General features: G+C 58.0%; 1 long non-coding RNA gene across 1 annotated transcript; it reads right to left on the reverse strand.

The window, feature by feature from the left end:
* Nucleotides 1–3642: 3642 nt before the first annotated feature.
* Nucleotides 3643–9480, reverse strand: LOC109275552 (uncharacterized). Its single transcript, XR_008424104.1, has 4 exons — nucleotides 8636–9480; nucleotides 7960–8009; nucleotides 5813–5972; nucleotides 3643–3929 (listed from the first exon to the last, which is right to left on the reverse strand). It is a non-coding gene; the product is annotated as an uncharacterized LOC109275552 (long non-coding RNA).
* Between the last annotated feature and the right edge of the window lie 211 nt (nucleotides 9481–9691).

Genomic DNA, 9691 nt, shown 5'->3' on the forward strand with positions numbered 1-9691 from the left:
GCCCGGGCCCTCGCAGATGGACTCGGGACTTAACACCAGCCCGCTCCTGCCCCTCATGGGTCTCCTCCTGGGTGGGTCGCCCTCCGCCTGGCTGGCCCCCACCACCCCAAGTACGCCAGCGCCTCGGACAACGTCACCGCAGCCCGAGAGCATGATGGGGACGGTGCGCGATGACCTCTTGGACACTGGGACTTTCCCCTCCCAGGTGTTCTCTGCACATGGCGGGGTGGGGGGGGAGGGCCAGTGCCCATGGTACAGTAACCTGGAGGCCAAGTTGCACACATGCCTCCCCCTGACCGACCCTGACAACCGTGCAGAGTGTTATTTTTCCGGAATAGCTGGGCTTGCAGACCCTGCCTCTAGCAGAGGCTCGCAAACTGGGAGTAAGTCCCCTGCCCACTGGCTGGCACCCTGGGCAGCATTTCACCTTTGTGGCCAAACAGTGGACCGTAAACCACGGCAGCCACTCTGAGGGCACTTCCCGCAGAGTGCCCACGGCCTGGGCCTCGTGAGGCAGGGGCCTCCTGCTGCTGCGTTCACTGCTCGGTGCACTGGGACACAGCTCCTGCTTTGCGTGCGACACGTCCGCAACAGGCCTTGCTCCCTGCTTCCCGCTACCACCGCCAGCACCCCAGGCACTGTCCGAAGGCTTCCAGCTCCACTCCAGCACAAAGGCCGGACCTCCCCCTGGGTACTCACTGTCCCCCGATGGCCACGCCTCACTCAGACTCTAGAGTGGACCTGACTCGAGGCCCAGGAGCGAGTCCAGCAGACCGTGCCCACCCACAAGCCATCTGCAGGGATGGCCCCTGTTCCTGCAACTCTGTTACCTTGACTGTTCCAGCGCCCTTCGCCCTCTGGGCATCTCCCCCAAACATGTCCTGCTGGCTGACCAAAAGCCATTCTTATTCCCATCCTGTAAGGGACTGGCCAGCTCCACTGGCCCTGCAGGAACGGAGAACATCCTAGAGTAATTCCCAGCCGGTCTAATCAACCACACGCAGAGAGCACCAAGCTCCGAGTCTGAATCAGCAACGGCACCACCGGCTGGGCAAATGGTGATGGGGTCCACCTGGGCAGGTTCCCGGGGGCCGAGGGCACGGGGCCTCTTACAGGGACAGTGATAGGGTCCACCTGGACAGGTTCCCGGGGGCCTCGGGTGCGGGGCCTCGGGCGCCCCTTGCTTTGCTCAGAACAACTCACGACAGTACAGGCCAACCTCAAGGAGAGGCCTCCAGATATCAGGTCAGGTAGAATATAACTGAAATATCCAACAACCTCCGTCTCCCCGAGGTCCCTGATTTGTCGCAGGGCTCCCGCCATGCACCTGGGGGCAATGGCTGAGAACAGGACTGCAAACAGCAGCGAGCCTATGCACTCCAGGCTTCGTTGTGATGGCCTCGATTCAACGTACGTTCTGGGGGCTGCAGAAAGCAGGACCTATGTCCTTTAACAGATCTGGTCCTTGCGGCACCTGGGCAGCTCAGTCTGTTGAGTGTCCGACTTCGGCTCAGGTCATGATCTCACAGTCCGTGAATTCGAGCCCAGTGTTGGGCTCTGTGCTGATCACACAGAGCCTGCTTCGGATCCTCTGTGTCCCCTCTCTCTGCCCCTCCCCCACTCTCTTTCTCAAAAATAAATAAACATTTAACAAACAAACATATCTGCTCCTCCATCGATGGCTACTGCTGAGGGCCGGGCATCCCAGGACAGGCTGTCCAGAGTTCAGCTAAGCTGCTCCGTGGGATTCCCGCCTCTGCCCCTTCTCTCTATTCGGGCTCCGTAAAAAGGCAACATTGAGCGTTGGCAGGTGGATGGCTTGCCCAGGCTGGAGGTGGGGACAACACAGAGCCAGAGGGTCTCCAAGCTTCACCCAGGACTTTGTAAAGATGCTTCAACGTTTGGCTACAACAGGAGGACACATTCTGCCCTGAAAACATTTGTTCTGTATCAGCCGAAGTCCTTACCCACAGGCAATCCCTCCTCTCTGACAGAATCAAACAGCTCCTTCCAGGTGGAGGCTGTGGGTAAACGAGACCCCCTTCCTCCTGGGAGGCTCAGCCCGGACTTGGCATCTTCCCCGGAGGCCAGGCCGCCCCACATGTGGCGGTCCTGCTGGGCTGAGGCAGCGCCCTGCCCCCTCCCCTCTCCCCGCCCGAGATGAGTCTCGTCAACGCTCATCTGTCCCTGCAGGGACGTCCACCGGACTCCAAAATACAGGAGAGAAAGGACACGCCTATCCGTGGAGGCAGGATGATTGGAGGGAGAGTGAACCCTGGTCAGCTGCACTGGGGCCTGCCGCAGGAAGTGCCTCACAGATGTAGCTTGCTCACGTCGTTTGTAAATAAATGAGATACTATATATAGAAACACAAGGAAAATGCAGCGGGACAAAGTAAACGTTTCTCCTGGGGTTGCCGTCGGAGGGGCGGGCGTCAGGGGCCATGGAGACCTGGAAGATGTTTTACTCTAATGTTATACCATTTTTTAAAAATGCTTACTTTATTTCTGAGGGAGAGCATGAGCGGGGGAAGGACAGAGAGAGGGACAGAGGATCCAAGCAGTCTCTGCGCTGACAGCAGAGAGCCCGATGCGGGGCTTGAGCCCATGAAACTTGAGATCATAATCTGAGCCTAAATCAGACGCTTAACCAAACTCAGCCACTCAGGCGCCCCAGTTTTATACCATTTCAAAAACTGGGATTATTGTTGGGTTTTAACTTCATTTGTATGACATGTTTTCCTAATGGAACTAACAAAATTAGGATGTGGAGGAAGGGACTGTGTCTCTGCGTTGTTGTGTGTCCTGACCCCAGACCGCTGCCGTTTTCAAGTGACAGAAGCTTGATCATGACCAGCAGCACCCCACCCCCCAAAGTCTGGACTCTCAAGTTCAGGTTCCAATGCTGGCTCTGGGCTCTGCCAGTGGTGGGAGTGGTCCCCTCGGGGAAGTGATTTCCCACCCCCCTGGCCTTCAGCCTACCCCCAGCCCCAGCCCCAGGGTGATTTATGGTAATTTTCTGACTCATAGTTATAACCTCCTAGGAATAGAAACTTGGAGAAAAGGCTCAGCCAACATTGGGGCTAGTGTATCCCTCCTGCCTGGAGCCATGAAATCCTTGGGTGGTGCCCCAAGTGGGCCAGGGCCAGTCTGTTTGCATTTCAAAAGCTTTTAGAGTTTCACTGTTACAGACACCGAGGCTCAGAAAGCAAAGTGTCCCATCAAGGCCACACTCTGTCCTTAGGGCAGTTCGCTGGACAAAGGCGAGGCGAGGGCCGGCCCTCTCTCCGCCAAGGGCGCAGTCCTCAGTCTCCAAAATGCGTCTCCCTCGGGAGCGCTACCTGTGCACCTGGGCAGCAATCAGCTCCACAGGTGTCCTGGGCCCTCTCTTTCAGAGGTGGGGAAGGGGCAGAGGTCAAGAATCGTCAACTGTTTTCAGGGGTGATTTGGGAAAAAGAGAGAGGACGTAAGCATTTGTCTATAAAGGCAGGAGGCTTGGCATCCCTCCGTGCGTTGCCGTGGAAACGCAGACAGGCAGCTGTCCCAGGCCCGGGGCTGGCTCCCCAGCTCTGCCCACACGGCGGCGAGGTCTGCCGGCAGCTTCAGTGTCCACTGTTCGGGGCTCCCTTCTGCAGCAACAGATTTTGGCAATACATTTTAGTTTACCCAGTGTGTCAAACGTGTCATTGCTTTGGCCATATTACGAATACAGTCATCACTGAGCTGCTTCATGTTGTGTGTCTCGGGTGTTCACAAAGCAGAGTGTGTACCCGCTCACGGCACATCCCAGCTTGGAGTCGCCACGTGTGGGCTGTCGGACAGAAACGCCCTCACGGCCTGTGGCAGGGGAGGAGCCTGGCCACAGGTCAGGGCCAAGGCTGGCTTGAATCCAGGGCTGCGTCTGTCGCGGGCCTGGGCCTGACCTCTGCTCTGGAAGAAACGGGGATGCGAGCAGAGGTGAGGACCGCTTGCTACAGGGCTTTGCCAGGGGTCCAGACCCCAGAGTCCCTCTGCGGAACAGCCCCCTCAGTCTCTGGATCCATCCTTTCCTACCACCAACTCCCGGAGCACCTTTCTAGAACTTCTGCTCCTGTGGCAACCTGCTCGGGTCACGTATCCCGGCCCTTCTTACGCCTGCGCCTCGGGACCCCCTCTGTCTTCCACTCGCCCCTGCACGGGCAGTGGGGCTCCTCAGACTTCGCAGGTCTTCAATGGGACTGTGGGAGGCCAGAGAAGAAGGGAGAGCTTTCAAGGGTGGAAAGGCCGGCAGTGGCGCTGGGGGTCGTGTGGGGTGCTGGGGGGCCTCGTAGGGTCTTTGTAGGGTTGCAGTGGCTTATGTGAAGCTTTGGTATCATTGTGGGGTGGTGTGTGGTGGCTTCAGGGTGGCATGGGGCAACACGGGGCTTCGTGGGGGGACCGAGGTAGCTTGTAGCTGGTGTGTCCGTCCCCCAGGGGAGGAGCGGAGACGTTAGTAGCTGTCGGGCGGCTCCGTCCCTCCCAGGCTGGCTCTCTGATGTCGAGCACACTCAGAGACCCTGCGCACGTCCTTCAAGGACACACAGCTTTGGGGATCATTTCTGACCAGAACGGGGGTGCCTTTTACGACTGGAAGCACTCTGGACTCGTGGCCTGCTTCTTCCCTGTCGGGGGGGCGGACAGCAGCTGGGCCCTCGAAGCAGGCCAGGAGGGCAGTGCTCCTGCGCCCCCGAGCTTCGCGGCCTGCAGCTTGAGGACCAGGCTTCCCGGGACTCTCTGGGGAGTCGAACGTGGCATTTCCAGTGGCTCTCAGCAGCCCCCAGGACAGTCCCACCAGCTTCTCAGCTCCTCCATCTCCTCAGGGCTGCCCCCTCGGACACTTGACGTCTATCAGTTCAGCACAGACTTGGGTGAAAATAATTTCTTTCTCTTTCTTTGCTTGTCTGAGTCAACCTCACGAGGACGTCCCAGAACTTTTCACTTGCAAATTAATCCAGCCAGAAACAAAACAGAGCAAAACCCGACACAGTTTGAAAGGCAATGCTTGACGCCCATTAAAACGTGGTTGCAAGTAACGCCCCGCCCCGCTAATCTCCAAAGTGAGATAAGCCTTCGACCGAAGACACTGCAGCCTCTGCTCTTCTCCGCCTCTCCCGGGCCCTGAAGCTTGGGGACCGTCGCAACGGGCCGTCCTGTTTACGTGGATTTACACACTACTAAACTACTAAAACCCTTGGGACTTGATCCGTCCACCCAGGTTCAAGAGAAGGGGGCTCGGATGCACGGCACCAACCTAAATCCGAACCTTCTGGGTACACAGAGGCAGCTGCCTTACGAGAAGCTCGTTTCGTGGTCACACTTTGCCCATTACGATTCGGAGGGTACAGATGAGGAAGCAGCAGTGGAGGGTTGCATGGCAGCTGAGCAAGGAGTGTGGGTCCTGGTCTGCTCTGGGTGCGGGTCTGGGCAGGGGGCGCGTATTTGTGCTGCACGGCAGGTGCTCACTGACATTCTTTTTGCTTAATTCACTGGTGGCCGAGCCCCTCAAAACAACACCCACTGGCAACGCACGTGGTCGGCAGAGCCTGCACTTGGCAGCCTGAAGTCCTGTCTTAAGCCCTGACGCATGCGGGTGCGCTCGCCCTCCGCAGCCCTGCAGGGCCCAGAGCAGTTGAGGGACGGGTGGTCTGGCACCACTCTGGGATCATCCCTTCCCGAGAAGATAGTATTAAGGGAGGTGGGTCTTGCAAAGTGCTAACCAGGGGCTTAACTGGGTGGGACCCTCAGCCTTTGCTATAAGACCTGGGGCGGGTGGGAGAGAGGGAGGCAGTTCTTACCGAGATCCCTCTGACCTGCTTCAGTCTCCAGCTTGGTCATGTCTTCAGACCGTGAGTCCTAGAGGGGGGTCCTGGGGGTGGGGGTGGTGGCCGGAGAGGCCGGGCAGTGGGGTCCAGGCAGGTCTCAGGCGTTGCTCACCGTGACGTCTGGTTTGGGGACCTGGGAGGAGAGACCAACACCCCGGACCGGACCCGGAAAGGCCCCCTTGAGGAGCACGGGCGACACCATTTTTCAGCCCACAAGTCCCCTCTTGTGGGGGCTGCTGGCTGGCACTGTGGGGCCTGAGGAGGACAGGAGGGAAGGGAGCCCGGCTTCCCCCGGGCCGTGTATTCTGCGGGCTTTTCTCCACAGCGGATTCTGTGTTGACCTGAATCCCGTCAGAGGGGAGCCCGCTCTGCCCGGCCCGGGGTTGGGGACCAGCAAGCTTCCCCAGGTCACGGGGGAAAAAAACCCGTGTTGACAGACAGAAATCCCCTGGGCTGGGCTTTTGCACACGAAGGCTCCTTATCTTGTGGTTTTGGGCCTCTCTCCCCACTCGTGTGTCTTGGGCACAAGCAGAGGTAGTGGGCAGTCGGAGGCTGGGAGACCCAGTCGTGCCCATCCCGGAGCGGCCGAGCCCTCCGAGATGCCCTCACAGCCCGCAGCCCGCAGCCAGGGATTGGGGACGGGGGTGGCGGGCAGCTCATGCGGGGAGAGCAGGTGCAGCCGTCGGTGCGGGAGCTCAGGGAGGGTCCCCAGCATGTCCGCCTAGGGCACCGGCCAGGGGCAGCAGCTCGGGACAACTGGGAGGCTTTTTCAGAGGGGCCGGAGTCCTGTGTCTGCAGGCAGACACCTCGTCTTGAGGAGGCTGCATGCTGACTTGGACGGGGAGCGAGTCTCAAAACGGACCTAAACGTGGGGTCAGACTAACACCTCCTCTTTCTGGGTGCGAATCTGTCCCAGCGCCCCAGGGAGGTCGGAGACGCAAAAGGACCAAGTTCAGCAAGACCCAGTACCAGGTGCTCATCGAGGCTTTCGAGAGGGACTCATACCCTGATATCACTGCCAGAGAAGAACTGGCTCGACGAACCCAGATCCCTGAGCCCAGAATCCAGGTGACTACAGACCGGTTGCTCCCTGACGGGAGGGCGAGGGGGGCAAGGAACCTTGTACTAAGCTCCTGTTCTAGCTCGGGCTTAACAACCCGCTTTGCGTTAAGCCTCTCAGTTCCCCTGTGAGTAGGCGTTAATTATGCCCTTTAGCTGGGCTGGGACAATGATGACGGAGGTTTGGTGACAGGTTACAGCTCTGGCAAGGGGTAGAGCCTGAACTGGTGATGAGAGTTGTATCTGCCAAATAGTTACCATGTTAGCAATGAAGAGAAATCTTCAAATATTTACTAACTAAAAAAAAAAAAACATAATAAACCCATTACGTGTAAACCGAAACTTATTTTTCAAGATAAGCAACCATATTGTCACAGCCAGAAAATTTACTCAGAGAGGATGCCAGAGGACGCGGGAAGAGCAGGGGTGGGGCTCCCCTCTGCCAAGGGCTCTGAGAAACCCTTGAGAAAGTGGGGTGTGAAGCAGGCAGAGGCGGATTACATCTGGGTGTCGTAAAGGAAAGCGTTGTGAGCTAACAGCGATCCCGAAAGGATGTCAGGGATCCTGGGGGTCCCGGGTCATGGGGTCCTCTGGGTCTCAGTGTTGGGGGCACCGGGCCCCTCCTCCAGGAAGGCTGCTGGGTGCAGCCTGGGTTTGAGGGCCGCCGCCCTGCATGAAACCCAAGTCGTTGAAAGTGGAGCCCAGATACCGAAGGTTGTTAGGGAAGCCCCCCCAGGTGATTCTGCTGTGTAGGCGCCTTTCAATCTGAGACCATCAGGGTCTCATCCCAGACTGTGACCAGGATCTCTGGGAGTGAACAGATGTGCAGAAGTTTTTAAAACTGCCAGGTGTCTCCAGCATGCCGACCCCTACCCTTTGACCCTTGCCCTCCCGCGTGCTGTGGGCCCAGCTCTCCCGGAGAGCCGACCATCTACTGAGTCTGGGTTCGACTCCAAAATCTCCAAAATCTGGAGTTCCGAAATCTCCCCAGGTGGTTCGCAGGTGCAGCAGACTCAGGGTCACCCCACTGGCCTCCAGGGCCCACCACCCCCATTTCTTACCAGCCGCTTTCGAGGTCCTTGATGAGGGTGGTGGGACGGATCACAGACTGCTGCATGAGAACGAACAATGCTTAAGGGTTTGCTAATTTTGTTCTAATGTTTGTTTATTTTGAAAGAGACAGAGCATGACTGGGGGAGGGGCAGAGACAGAGACAGAATCCCAAGCAGGCTCCGCACTGACGCGGGCCTGATCCCACAGACCATGACCTGAGCCGCAATCAAGAGTCGACACTCTACGCCTGAGCCACCCAGGTGCCCCAAGGGTTTGCTAATTTTAAAAAATTTTGACCTAACCCCAGAGATAATTAAACCACAGCCCAGAGGGGAGAAGGGTTACCAAAAAACACCCTACAGGGGCTGAGAGATAAGCCTTGGGGCTTCCTATTTCTAGAAGCAATAGATAGCCTGAGCCGTCAGTATCTGTCCTAGAAGCCCCCTGCTGGCCCAAACCTTACAAAGAGAACCAGGATACAGAAAAGCGTAGTGAAAGCCCCAAGCCTGTGACGTTAGATTTAGTGGCCTTTTATCAGCGGGCCTGGAAACCTCACTCAGGGAGGGGCAGACAGCCCTTCAGGACTAGATCACCTTCCCAGAACCCGTCAGCCCAAACAGCCCTCCATGCCAAGTACAACTTGACCTTCCCCAGGAGAAGGAATTGGCCACAGAAGTTCAGTACTTGGGGTGAGGTGGGTGGGTTCCAGGTTTCAGCTCAAGCAGCTCCTGGATCCGGGAGGAAAACCCTGATGTTCTCGGTCCGGCTGGCGCCTGGGTGGCGAGTGAGTTCCCGGGGCCAAGTGTGCTGGGGCGGCCGTGATCAGGATTCGCAGAGGCTCTGGCTCCCACAGGCTGCACCAGCACCCTGCCGGACGGCACCTGGGCCTGGCCCCGGGCCAGGGCGTGTGTGGGAGGGTGCCAGGTGGCAGTTCTGGGAACGGCCTGCTGGAGGATTGGGCTTTTGTCTTGCAGTTTGTGCAGAGGATTTTTTTTTTTTTTCTCCCCCTGGGGCAAGCAAATCCTGGGAGTTGTTTTGCCTATTCGTGTCCCATCTTTCTGTGGGATCTTCAGGCCTCGCTTGGTGGCTGGGCCCCAAAAGAGGCCTCTGTTGTGTTTTCCAAGAGTGGAGGGGAGGCCTGGCTGACCGCTGCTGGGAGGGGCATGGAACCACCTGACCCAGGTGACCCCCAGAGGAACCGGACATTGAACCTGGGCAGAAAGAGGCTTTACTCACAGGCGACCATCTTACTCCTTGTGTGGTGGAGAGGGGGCCACCCAGACAGAGCAAGTGAAGGCTGCGGGGTGATCTTGGCGGGGTGCAGCCCCATCGCTGGTTCAGCAGAGCCTCAGAGGCAGGCAGGGATGGGGAGCTGCCAATGCAGGGTGTAGGTACTCGGACGCCAGCGCGGTCAGCCAGAGGGGCACCTGTGTACTGGTCTGGGAAGCAGACTGGGCTGCTGGTCCCGAGCTGAAAGCAGGTCCTGGGTGGGCGTGGTCGAAGCTGATGGCTGTAGCGGTTCTGTGGTGATCTGGCCCTCGACTGTATATTCAGCCCTTCACTGTTTTCCAATACATTAAAAATTTTTTAGTGTTCATTTATTGTTGAGAGAGAGACAGAGGGTGAGTGGGGGAGGGGCAGAGAGAGGGAGACACAGAATCCGAAGCAGGCTCCAGGCTCCGAGCTGTCAGCACAGACAGCTGGGAGACTCAAACCCACGATCTATGAGATCGTGACCTG

This window comes from Panthera pardus, unplaced genomic scaffold, assembly GCF_024362965.1.
Source record: "Panthera pardus isolate Hobbes unplaced genomic scaffold, ASM2436296v1 HiC_scaffold_20, whole genome shotgun sequence".
NCBI lineage: Eukaryota > Metazoa > Chordata > Mammalia > Carnivora > Felidae > Panthera > Panthera pardus.